The sequence below is a fragment of the Cyprinodon variegatus genome, unplaced genomic scaffold (assembly GCF_000732505.1).
Source record: "Cyprinodon variegatus isolate N-32 unplaced genomic scaffold, C_variegatus-1.0 Scaffold278, whole genome shotgun sequence".
Classification (NCBI taxonomy): domain Eukaryota; kingdom Metazoa; phylum Chordata; class Actinopteri; order Cyprinodontiformes; family Cyprinodontidae; genus Cyprinodon; species Cyprinodon variegatus.
Window position 1 is genome coordinate 361,749 of NW_015150731.1, and position 13,502 is coordinate 375,250.

At 37.9% G+C, this 13,502-nt stretch overlaps 1 protein-coding gene across 1 annotated transcript in view; it reads left to right on the forward strand.

The window, feature by feature from the left end:
* The first annotated feature begins 465 nt into the window (after window positions 1–465).
* LOC107090069 (vasorin-like) overlaps window positions 466–13,502 on the forward strand; it is a 33,559-nt gene continuing 20,522 nt past the window's right edge. The window contains exon 1 of the mRNA XM_015383230.1: window positions 466–677. The gene's annotated coding sequence lies outside the window, so the exon portion shown is untranslated. The remainder of the gene's footprint in view (window positions 678–13,502) is intronic.

Genomic DNA, 13,502 nt, shown 5'->3' on the forward strand with positions numbered 1-13,502 from the left:
GGTCGGGCCGCCTTTTTGTCTCAGCAAATGGCCGCTGACACTGAGCCTGGTTCTGCTGGAGGTTTCCTTCAGTTAAAAGGGCGTTTTTCCTCCCCACTGTTGCCATAAGCATGCTTAGTGTGAGGGATTGCATTTGAGTCAAGAGTCCATGCAATCAACTGTTTTTCCTTAGATAGAAAACTTTGAATCAATTTCATTGTATGATCTGGTGAACTGTAAAGTGCCTTGAGATGACTTTTGTCTTATAAAGGAATATTCTGCCAAAACTTTTAAGAGAGTTTTCTGTGCATTTCTTCCATAATGCTGTTAGGTCTGAGCGAATAAAACCTTTTTCTGAGCCTGTTTGCTTCAGGTGCGCTGCGCGCCGCGGACGCGCGCCCCGCCTGCTCGCACCTCCCACTTGTCCGCAGCTGGTTGATCCGCTCTCCTCCCTCCTCCCTCTCCTTACTGAGCGCCTCAGTTGAAGTGTGGCAGACTTGGAGCGAGTCTTCAGTGCGCTGCAGTGATTCCCAGCTCAGCCTAAACGATGTGTTCCGGCTAAAAGTCTTCTTTGCTGTAAGACAACTTTTCCCACCCCTTCTTTTTCGGGGTTTTCATTGAGAAACACGCTCATAAAGTGGATAAGGACTTTGATCTGAAGCTGCATTCCAACAGGCTCTGGATTATACTGCGCCAAGGTAAACTTTCCTATAGCGCTTCTATTGAGCGCACACCTCTCTTCTTTATTAGTTGAACATTTCAGACTTTTTTTTTTTTTAATAACGCTTCAAGTTCAAAAGAAATGCACCAGATCAGTGGGGATGCTGTAATGTTGATGCAATTTGGAGGTAACCAATTCATTGTTTTAAAATAAGTGCTGGATTCGGATCTGTGTGCGCAAACAGTGCGCTTTACATGCCAAAGACAGTCCTCCAGCCTTGTTCTGCAGCAGCAGTGACTCGCATTCCTCCGCACCCGGTGCGCAGGTCAGGACCACGGGTCAAAAGCTGGTCCAGTGCGCGCTCTCAGGGGGAGGAGGAGAGAGACCGAGATAGGAGGGTTCCCCGCAGAGATATGTGGAAACAGGATTAGTTCTTATCTTTCTGTCGCTTCTTCAGACCTGCTAGTGTTGGATTTGTCGGATTAGAGGTTGTTATCTGCTCCCTCTCCACGGCTCCAGCCTGACCTCTGCCTGTTTTATCATCCCATTTTATTTGCACCATGAGCTTGTGATGCCCAGGGGAGAAACTGAGGGAGTCTGTCTGCCCTGTCAGACTCTAGCAGGTTTTATCCATCAGCAATTCCTTCTCTGAAAATGGTGTGTGTTGTTGGAGTTGACTAATGTCAGGCTTTGATAGAAAAATAGAGAATTAGGCTGAGATTGCTTTGACATCAATATGGGCCTATTTTCTATTAAAATTTTTCGACTGTGATAAAATTTAAAGGGATATCAATTAATTAGATTATTACAAAAAAAAAAAAAAAAAAAAAAAATCACTTCACTTATTCGGTTCAAAAAGTAAAACTTGCAAGGATTCATACCTAAAGCTAAATTTAAAACCAAAACAGTTTATAAAGAAAAACATGTATACCCGCAGGACAGGTGTCCTGGGATGTTTTTGTCAGAATGTCTCAGTTATATCTTTATACTGGAGCTGAAAAAGCTATTTACTAACAATCAACAGCAATATGCATCTTTGCAATATAGAGATTGTAAAATAATCTTTGGTTAAATGCTACATTTTTATATATTTATGGTCTGTGCATTGATTATGAACATAATGCCCACATCTTATATTTTGTTGGCCGTAGTAATAGAAAATAGTAATAGAAAACCTAGAGGAAAATGTTGGAAAAAGATAGAAAAAAAAGATAGAAAAGCTTAATTGTAAATGTCTTTACTACAATTCTGAAATATTGAAATGACATAAAATGGAATATAAATAACAAAACTATTTTGTAATGCAGTAGCTACCACTAATTATAAACTAAATATGACTTTATTTTCATACAGAGCTCATAATCTTGCTTTTATTTGAAGTTTTTAAACAATGACTTATACCTAGCTGTAAAACCTTAAAATTAATCTGTATCTGGCAAGTTAATTTATAAAAAAAACAAACAAACCATAATTTAAACAGCTAAATTGCAATATTATTTTTGAGTATTCCAAATCAATATTTGGAATATGGAAGAGTAACTTCCATTTTCCTATTTTCCTCTCTTTTTTCCTCTTCTGTTTCAACCTTATTACAGTATGTTCCCCCTCGTCTCACTGAGCATTAACCTGCAATGCTTGCTGAATCTGAAAACAAAGTAGTTCAAAACCAAATCCAGTGTACAGGAAATTGCATGCATGCAGTCCTTTTGATTTTTTTTTTTTTTTTTTTTTTTGTGCATAAAAATATTTTGTTAATGACTGTGATTTAGTATTTCCTGCTCTAATTTAAACTTCTGATTGTGCAAAAACCCACCAATCAATATATCAAGAAAGAAAGAGAGAAAGAAATGTAAATATATGATATCTTTGTGAATTGGAACATTTTGTAGGTATATTCTTTGTTTTCAACTGTTTAAAATATTAATAAATGATAAATACTAAGTTTTATTCTTTAGGTCTATTCTGTTCCTTTAAAATAATTGAACCCTTTGTACCATAGTCTATATATTAAATACCTTATTACTATTTCAAGCCCTTCAGTATACCCTGCATGATGATTTAATGGTAGTAAATAATGTCTGTAATCCTTGAATGAGTTGTGCGTTTAATAAGAACCAAGAGCCTTATTTTAATATCAAGCTGGCGTCTTTACATCATATTGAAACTTGCTGCCCTCATTGTCTAATCTGTAGGGAGTGTGAGGCCCTAAAAGCCTGAAGGGGACCATGAGGATGGGAAAAACAAAGAAAGGTGGAGGGAGAGGGATGTCAAAGGTAGAGGCAGAGAGCACAGCAAACATTCCTGCTTCGGTGTCTCAGCAATTTAATTAAGGTCCTGTTAGATGCAGCAGTGAACACCTCGAGGTGAAGGCTTAACCCAAAACTAGCCCCTCACCCTCTAAGTTTTAGAAGTTTGACTAACCCCAGAGGGTCAGATAATAAGTGTTTGGTGTCATGCTACCATGACAACTAAACAGTGAGGAGCAGAAAGGAAAACTCACCAACCAGGGAGTTAATAACCACACAAGTAAAGTTAAGGAGCTATGAGGTAAAGAAGATGGGGCTCTGCACTGAGTGGTGCTTGTTGGTTTATTTGCTATCAGTCACATTAGGGGGAAAAACACACTGATACACACAAGCTGGCTCCCCTGCTCAGGTCACATTCTGGTCACTGTACCAATTTTTCTTAATGGGAAATAAAATCAGTGAGTAATGGGGGAATGTTTTTCTAAAACCCATAAACTTAACTTTGGCTTGACCCTATTTCCATTACATCTTGTGCACAAAGATTTTTTTTTTGCCTCTTAGGATTTTAAAATGCTATTAACTTCCAAACCCCTTTTCCAGCTTTATTGCTCCAATATCCTGTTCTGGTTAAGCATGTGCCTTTTTAGGGGGAACAGAATGTCAAAAAACGTTTCTTGCTCATTTAGATATTAGATTGTTAGAAAATAGACAAAGGTTCTATTTTTTGTCAAATTAAAAATAATACAAAATCATGACTGATCATATACTTTCCACTACAGAGCAGAAGTTATTTTTCCTTTTTCACATTAGAGAACCAACAGTTACATTTTATAGTGGGGTTTAGGGGAGTTTGACAGGTTTGATATGGATAAAAACAGATTTTGTCTGTTAACAATATTTCAATCTGACAAACTCACATGGAGAGAAAAGACAATTAGAAGAAATGTATTGATACAATACTTGGTTTTTGGCGCTCAGAAACTTGGCAGGAAACTTAGCACTGAATTTTGATAGATATGCATGAACAGGATTAAAGAACAGGGCTGTTTCCCCCCAGGCCTGAAACCTGTCCATGATGAGCAAGCATGAGGCGACAGTGGAGAGGAAAAACTCTCCATTGTGAAGAAACCTCTGGCAGAACCAGGCTCAATATGGCTGTCTTCTGCCAGACCGGTTGAGATAAAACAGGGAACGCAGTAAGAGTCCGGGAGGAATGAAACGGATGAAGCTTTAGCTACGATGGTGGAGGAGGGACTGGAGGTGGGTTGAAAAGGTGTCATCTGAATGAAGTCACATGGCTGGATCACACGCCTGCACACAGGAGCAGACGAGTTGCGGATCAGAGGCCTTTTAAGATGAACTTTGGATGCCGATTGGCTTTCATGGAAGCATAGTTCAAAGCTGATTGGCTGTGTGGTAGGCGAAGGAAGGCGAATAATCAGTTTATTCAGTTGAACTTCCGCCTAGGCTCCATTTTGTATTTCAAAACAAAGAGGGAACTCTGGGAGCAAACCCTAAGCGGCACAGTCACCTAAATATGGGCGAAAGATTTATCAGCGATATATTAATCAATGGTTGTACGCTCTCTCATTGGTTCCTAAAAAATTCTATCCAGACACTGAAAAGAGGGAGTGCCCACATTTACTTTTCCTTATCCTCAAAGGCCAGAATCTTGTGACAGCTGAGCAGGTTATGAGTTTCTGTTAGACACCTTGTTTCACTCCTGGTGCCTGCACAGCATAATGATTGCCTCACCTCTCACTTTAAAACTCATGCCCTTACCATAAAAACTGACAGGAATGGTGTCTTTTTTTCCTATAAACTGGCTTGACTGTTGCTGTTTTAAAGCCTGCTGCAGGCAGATGGTCTAAATATTGGTTTGCAGGAACAGCAGAGACAAGCTGCAACTTAATCTATTCAGAAAATTCCTTCTTTATCTCTAACTACCATACACCTATGGCCAAACTAGGCTAGCAGCAGATGTTCTGTTTTTAATTCCCATAAGATATGAGGTCGTCTGGATCAGGATTTATTGAACTTAAAAGCCACACTTTAAAATATTACCAAACTTCAATAATTATTTTTCCTTCTGGAAAACAATGTAAAAAAGTATGCTTAATGCTAACATACAAATTAAAAGAATTTATCAAAAAGAAAATACTGCGAAAGACCATTGCAAATGCAAGACAATTATGTCATCCATAATATAAACATAATGACATATTTTTAGAGCATAATTATATTTATAAGAAGCAAGGAGAAAAGTTTTGTACATAATCAACACTGCAAAAAAAAAAATATAAAAAAAGTGTATAGAGATATGGAGCCTAGGCGGAAGATCAACTGAATAAACTGATTATTCGCCTTCATTTGCCTGCGTCACAGCCAATCGGCTTTGAACCATGCCTCTACGAAAGCCAATCAGCATCCAAGTTCATCTTAAAAGGCCTCCGATCCGCAACTCGCGTGCTCTTGTGCGCAGGCGGTGGTTGCGCCGTGTGACTTCATTCAGATGACCCCTTTTCAACCCACCTCCAGCCCCTCCTCCACCATCGTAGCTAAAGCTTCATCAGAGTGTAATTCCTCCCGGACTCTTACTGCGTTCCATGTCTCATCTCAACCGGTCTGGCAGAAGACAGACATGGTGAGCCTGGTTCTGCCAGAGGTTTCTTCACAATGGGGAGTTTTTCCTCTCCACTGTTGCTTCAGGCTTGCACATCATGGACAGGTTCTCTCAACCTGTGTTATCCAACTGGACTTGAATCTTCCAGGTCCCTGAATGAAGCTGTAGTATCAGCTCAAGCAATCCAGTGGATCTCCCCATAAAGCTCAGCATACCGTCTCGCTAACCAGCAGTCTACAGACTGACCAACTTCATCTATCTCCACTCCACCACAGCCTTGTTGTTAAACAACCTTGTTCTTTACTCCTGTTCATGCATATCTATCCTAATTCAGTGCTATGTTTCCTGCCGAGGTCTGAGAGCCAAACACCAAGTAATTGTATCAATACATTTCTTCTAATTGTCTTTTCTCTCCTTTTGAGTTTTTCAGATTGAAATGTATCAACTGTAATTATTCTAAAATGATTAGAGATGATCACATGAAAGTATTGTGGCAAGTCTCCAATCCCAAGAGTCTTTAGTTGGTTCTGATTTATTTCTAGCAACAATAATAACCAGTGTTTACATCTTTTTATCCTTCCCTTCCTACTGAAAGCAGTCATCAGATATTGGAGAGGAGGTTGCTGCATGGTGGGACACTTGTTAACACTATTGCCTTGCAGCAGAAAGCCACTGATGTCTTCTGCATGGCACTGGCATGTCCAGTGCAGGAAAGTTTCCAATAGTAAAGCTTTCTTAAACAGTCCAAAAAATACACTTAATTGGTATCTTTAAGTTGTCTTTTGGTTTTAGCATCTAAACAAAGGGACTTTACCAGGAAGTAACCCTCCCCTTACTCAGTGCATTGTAAATAGCGGCTACTTAGCTTCTCCAGCTGATTTCTAACATACATTATAGAAGGAACCTTTACAATATTTAGATTGCACTTTTTTGTTTTGTTTTTTAAATCCACAAACCTTAGTGAATGAAAATTAATAAAGCAGGGAGTTTTGATGCAACCCAAAGTCCTCAGCTCTTTGTTTTTCTCTATACAGAAACCCCTTCTGAAATGAATTTGCTCTATTATAGTGTCTATTTAATGATAACCTAATTTGGTTTCTGTTTTCTAAGTCATAAAATGCCTCACATAACATCATTACAAGCCTCCCTGACACCATAGGAATTTCAGACTCAAACTTGAGGCTTAACACGCTCACTGGATTGGAACCTCTGCTATGTCAGAGCTCACACCCTGCTTCCTCGCCTTTGCCGGAATGGTTAAGGGGTTGTCACTTCTTTACTAACCCATGAAGCATGTCCTTGAGTACATTTACCTTAAGTTTTCCCTCACAGCTTCTTCTATAAACATGTTGGGTCTGGAGTAATGTAAAGAACATGATTCAATTTCTGTGTGATTCCAGTAAGACCAATGCAGAAAGAAACATGCCTTTAAAGGCGGATCAGGTTTACTTTACTTTATTAGCTTTTTATTACATTTAATTTAATTGATTTGATTATAAAGGAATATAAGTATTAAAATTATGAATTTAAGAGAACCAGTTGTCTTTTTAGTATGAATCAGAAGTAGGAGTTTATCCTTCTTTGTGTGAAAGAAAACACCATATTTAGGTGTAGAGAGGAACAGTAGTGCTGGAGGGCGTGTGGGTCTGAGATGGAAAAGCTTTGACAGATTACAGGAACCCCACCTTTCACCCTCACCTCTTCTGAGCCCCACTATCTTTTTGTCCTAGGGGCGGATACTTAGGCGGTATGTACATACACTCTTTCATCCTCATTCAATAGGCAGGGTCCCCCTAAGCACACCTTTGTGCATATAAACACACACATACAGGTTTTAAACAGACAGCCCCCTAGGGGCTGCAGGGCATTGACAACAGGCACTTCAGAAGACAGAGGTCTGAGCCTATGATATTCCTGCAAACCCAAAGACCTGAAAGGAAAGATGAGAGGCAGTGGGACAGAAGATAACCCACTGTGCTGGAAACCTCTTACAGGCACGCTAAGAGAGATTTGGTTCTGTTAGACTTTCTTGCTGACACGAGTGTGATATGTTAATAAGACACAGTGGGTTCTGGCTGTTGTTGATGTTACTTTTCAAAACATAGGTATTTTCATCTGGGTCAAAAAAGTTTATATTTGGTCAAACTTGAGCAAAAGCTCTTTCTTCCATATGCTTGTTTTGTCCCCTACAATGCTTTTTACAACAGTTTTGTTCCCATCATTGTATTAGAATGGTCAGATTTATTTAGCTGCTTCATAGAGATGTCTCAAAACAACTTTTTCATTTCCGATATGATGCTAATATTGCTGCTTTAGCAATTGACCAATATTGATTAGATACAATATCAGCATGACTCATACATTCTTTACTATTCTAGTGATTGTTTTTATATACTTGATTAAGTAATATTACTCTAGGCCAGTGGTCTGCAACCTCTGGCTCCGGAGCCACCTATGGCTCTTTGGACCATCTACAATGGCTCTTATTAGTGGCGAAAAATGATATAAAGAACTAAATAATGCACTATTAGAACAAATACCAGTCTTAGACACATTTGTGGGTTGTATAAAATATATTGAAAAGCACCAGAGATATGTTTTTAGAGATGTTTTTCCTTTAATTAGCTAACTAATTACCTTAAACTAGGTGTTTTATTATTATCTTTTTTTTTTTTTTAGATCAAATAATACAAGGTCCATGCTTCAGTTTTATGAATGGTTTTATGTTTTTTCTTATTTTAAAAACATCAGCTTGCTTATTTTTGGGGTTTATAGATATAGGCTAAGATATGCAGACAATTTTTATTTATCTGATAAAGGACTGATTTCAGATATTTCAATATCAATTTGCTTAGCTACTAGCTGTCCTTTCAGCAGACTCTTAAACATAAGCTGTGAATTCTCCAGGCTATTTTCTGATTCTCTGATTAACCTCCAATTTTCACGGCATCTGTCTCCAATATTGTGTTTATAGTCAATGAGATCGTCTAAATTCCTCCCCAAGACTGCTTTGTGTACTATTTGCCAAAATCTGCTTCTATTTTTGCATGATGCCAGAGAAAATTTGTAGTCCATCTATACAGATCACACAGCAACAGAACAAGACAAGATCCATGTTTCCAGATGAGTGTTCATGTTATAGGAGGTTTGTAAATGTGGCATACTCTTACCATGTTCCGATATTGGACTCATTAGTGTGCTGGAAGCCCAGGGTGTTCCTTAATAAACTAGCTCTTTAAATTTCTCCACAACTTTCTTCAGGATCTTTATTTGTTCCTCAGTTGACAGGATGCAGATTACCCCCCCAACACCATAAGTCATTTAGACATTGATTTTTGGGCTGAATTTGGTCGGTCCATCATAGTCTTCATTAAGTCCAGAAATAGTTGTTGAAAATTGATCTGTTTGGTCAGTTTGACTTTGTCCTGCTTTAGTCCAATAAATGATGTTGAAAAGGGGATGAATGTGGTCTTGTCTTTAAAGTAACCCCAAGGCTTCTTAACTGGCTGGTCTAAAGTGGACTGTTATCAGATTCTAAAGCACCATGGGAAGCTTTCATTTTGCGGGAGTGCAGTGTTGCCTGTTACTTTAAAGGGAGCTAAGCCAGAAAGTTACATGTTTAGTGCCCCTAGTGGCTAAAAGTAATTCAGTGTTTCTTTAAAACAAGAAATACAAATGAAAACATTAAAATCAGTGTCTGTACCTTGAAAAAAATTGAAAAGTTTAATAATTAAAAAGAAAATCTGGAAATCCACAAAGTGTTTTTCCATTTTATTTAATACAAAGGATTAAATAAGCAAAACTATGGTTTAATTAAATAGTTGACTGCTAGGTGTTTGACCATAACGTCGTAGGGCAAGAATGAGGAAAGAGTCTTAAAGTCATATCTCAATATGTCCGAGATCGCTGCCTGGAATTTGTTCAGACAGATTCGATCAATCAGTTACTTACAAAAAATTAAGGTTGACTTGATATTCTCACATTGTAACAGTTACGTTAGTAATCGTGTGGGTGAAGTTACTGTAGAAAGGCTCACGTATACATTTCTGTCTGATTTCACTTCAAACATTACCTTGCAAATTGCTTCTACTACTTAATCCTCTAGTGCATGAGTTATGAAATTACGAATTAAGACATTTTAAAAAATGTTTTTCTGCTCCTATAAGAGCATGAAAAGAAAAAAAAAAAACTAACTTTTTTTGGCACTCATGTTTTTTCTTCCCACTCAGACACTCGCTGTAGAATCACTTAGTCCTCCTTCGAGGCCTCGCTGCAGCTGGTTGTGGATTAAAAGGTCAGAGGTCAAAGGGTGAATGAGTCAGTCAGCAGAGAAGCCAGTGAAGCAGAAGAAACACAGATAGAGAAGAGGTTTACAATCAGTCAAACTTACCATCCAAAGCTGAAAACAAATTGTTTCTGACTGTTTAATAAAAATTGCATTTTAGTGATTTGCCATGTTTAGATTTGGCTAGAAGTCAGTCAACAGATGATGGCATGAAGATAAACAGAACAAAGCAAAAAGCTCTAGGTAATGGAACCAACAAGATCCAAAGCCTGGTGAGAGCAGACAAGTAAGCCTGAAACAATTTTGGACCAATAAAACAGCTTTTTTTTTTTTCCTTTTCTCTTTTCTGAAATGCCAGAAAAAGTGGTGAAAAGTTAAAGATAAGTCATTATCTTTTTGCAGATTAGAAGCAGTTTGGTTCATAAGATTCAAACACACATACTCTACCATACAGACAATTTAATACCTTAGGTAACCTATATAAAGAGTTAGAATTTATGCCCCATCTTATTTTTTTCCCTAGTGGAATTGTTTTAAACCCATGAAATTGACTTGATGCATTACATTACTGAGAACACAAATTTGAGCTAGCAAGTGTTTCGAGAGTTAGATGTTCAAAATTCTAGCATGAAAATGACATTAAACACACAGCAAAAGCTATAATATAAGCCATATTTGCTTTATATGTTTAAATGGTCAAATCAATGTCAGCAACAGTAAGGACCTAAAGACTTGAAATACTTAATACACTGTTTGCACCATACAACTATTATACTTTCAACTGTTCTGCCAAATGAAATTTGCATCATGTAAGATTAAAGATAGGGGGTATACTATAAAAAATAAGGAAAACTTCAAAGGTATAAATACTTATTGCATGCAAAACAGCCAGATTTATGTAAACAAAACAGTGTTTATTTCCTTCTTATTTCTACCAAATGTATTTGCAGACTTAAAAACCTTGTCTAGCAAATCAGAGAATTTGAAAACATGTTAAGGTCTCCCTGACTTCCTACTTTTCTGTGATAAATTCTGAAAAAAAGTATTACACAGCTTTTCATTACTGTTCTTCCTACATTTGTGGTGTCAGACGTACCGCTTTAATCTGAGTGGGTTTGGGAAGCCATTGTTCTTCTTGCAGCCAGTGCACAGAGCTGTGGTGGCGGGCATGTCTGTGGTGGTTTTAATTTGAACATCTTGTTCACAGATGAGAACCAAATGCCACTTCAGAGAGTTTTGACATGGTCAAAAGTTAGACAACAACAGCATTAAAAGAACATTAGGGTAGAGGGGAGAACTGAATGTCAGAAGTGATGAAAATGAAAAACATGAACTTGCAGAAAGTCCCTGTTACAGTTATCAGGAAGGAGCGTTGATGAAAAAAAGTTATAGTTTTGACAGCTTTATATTATGAAACTGAAATTGAACCATTTTTACGTATTCATTACCTTGAGTTTAATCCCAAATTAGACACATTATAGAACAGTGGGGATTTTCTGTCACCAATGCTGAACCGAGTTCTTCAGGCTAAAGGCCAATTTATACTTCTGCTGCATAGCCTCTGCAACCGTCAAATCTGTCTCTGTGCGACCACAGTTGCAGAGCCTCTGCACAGGGGGCGTGGTCACGCACCTCAAAAAAATCCTGACTACATTTCGGACAGTCGCAAACCCGTGCAGACCTGAGGCGGAAGTGCGCAGACAAAAAACAGCTGTCATTGGTCCTTGATATGCCTTTCCGGCTGTCTGTGTGGTCGTCCATCTTGATTCCGTGCCGGGGCACGCCATTTTTAGAAACCGAGGAACAATGGATAACTATGATGAAGGTTAATGGAGGATGTTCGGCATCGTACAACCACTTGTACGATGCCTCAGACACGTTGTTTTGGAAAATAAACACTCCTGCCGGCAGCGCTGAAGAAGTTCTCAAGACCATCCGCCGAAGTTCTCGCAAGTTATGGAATAGGCTCCCCCTAGCGCTTTGGCGGGAAGCTGCTGTGCGTCCCTAGAAATTCCAGACAGACGTTGCAGAAGCATACTGTACCAGCAAAACTGGTTCTCGACCAGACCCAAGCGACATTTGATGTGTGTATTTTCAGAAGTATAATCCGCCCTTTAAAGAAGAGGGCATTGACTAATTGCTGGATCAGATATTTGAATAACGCCAATCCGGCGTTCCGATCCAGCCATTTCTTTTATTATTAATGTGATACAAAGCAATTAGTTAATATGTAAGGGTGTTATGTTGTTTCACTGTACAGCACTTTGGTCATTTGAGAAATATTAAATTGCTTTATAAATAAAGTTGGATTGGATTGGATTAGAATAGTTACATGGAACTAGTCACCTCAGTTCTTTATTTGTATTGCAGCTATTGATGATTTGTGTAGATATTAATTTGTTAAATTTTTTAAATTATCATGTCAAGCCTGATGCTCTCACTCACCTGGAAAACTACTGCTCCTTCGACAGTAGTATTAGATCAGTATCAGGTATCGACCAATATGCTTGGCCTTGGTATAGGTCTGGACAGGGAAAAACTAGATCAGTTTATATCCTCTGCTTAACCTTTACCTTAGTAAATTACCACCCACTCTCACTTTTTTTTAACCCATTTCAGCAATTAGTCATGGCCTGGAAACCAGATGGACAAGAAGTAAGAAACAGAACGCCGCTCATTGTTGTTTTTTAACAATCATTTTCCAAAGTATTGTATGTTAAGAGGCCTGCCATTAGAGTTGTAGACAGCGTGCTAGCTAATCGAGCTGATAAGATGGCTAATTAGACAGCTAATTAATGTTGTTAATGTAACTGTAATAAATAATGTACATTGACAAAAATGGCATTATTCAAATGGACCTTGACTATTTATATTTGGTATCAAGTTTCTCCTCTTAAAACCAGTGGAAATATATTAAAAAAAAATAGTTTACACCCACTGAAGAATTTTCTCTGCAATTGGATTTAGTTTGGACACCAACATGTTTGGAATAACTCAGATGATCCACAGGGATCCTTCATGTATATATGATGATGATCTATACTATTATAGAAGAACAAAAAGTTTCTATTATGACTTAATGGAAGACATTTTATAGTACTTGGCACTGGTCCTACAACACAGTATCTTTAAATTTTCTTATTAATGCCACCCCTTAATAAACACACTTTATTTAAATAGAGCAGGAAAGAAAAGAGCAGAGTGTAATTCAAAGGGCAAAATGACTAGCATGATCCAAAAGAAAAAACAGCAGCATATGTGTCCTCTTTTTATTAGAAAAAATAGTGTCTTTACAATTCCAGATCAACTGATTATCATAAGAAATTAAAATAAAAAATATTTTCCATACCAGCTTGTCCAAGCAGGGATGCAATGGAGCTATTGACTATCTTAAGCAGCCCTTGAGTAGGAAGCAGGTTACATCCTGAACGGGTTGGCCTGTAAATTAAAACAGTATTTGAAAATACAAGATATAATAGAACTACTGTAATCTGCTTCAGACATGTCAAATTAACATATGATCAATATTTTAGAATGACTATAACCCCAATATTGTTAAAGGATGATGGATTTGCTTCGTGATAAACTAATTGGCATAAATTATCTGTGTTGCAAAATAACAAAAAGTACACTTAATCAGCTATATCTTCCTTCTGAAAGAAAATCACAGTAACTGCTGCTGACTTTAAGATACAGATTTGCTCATTT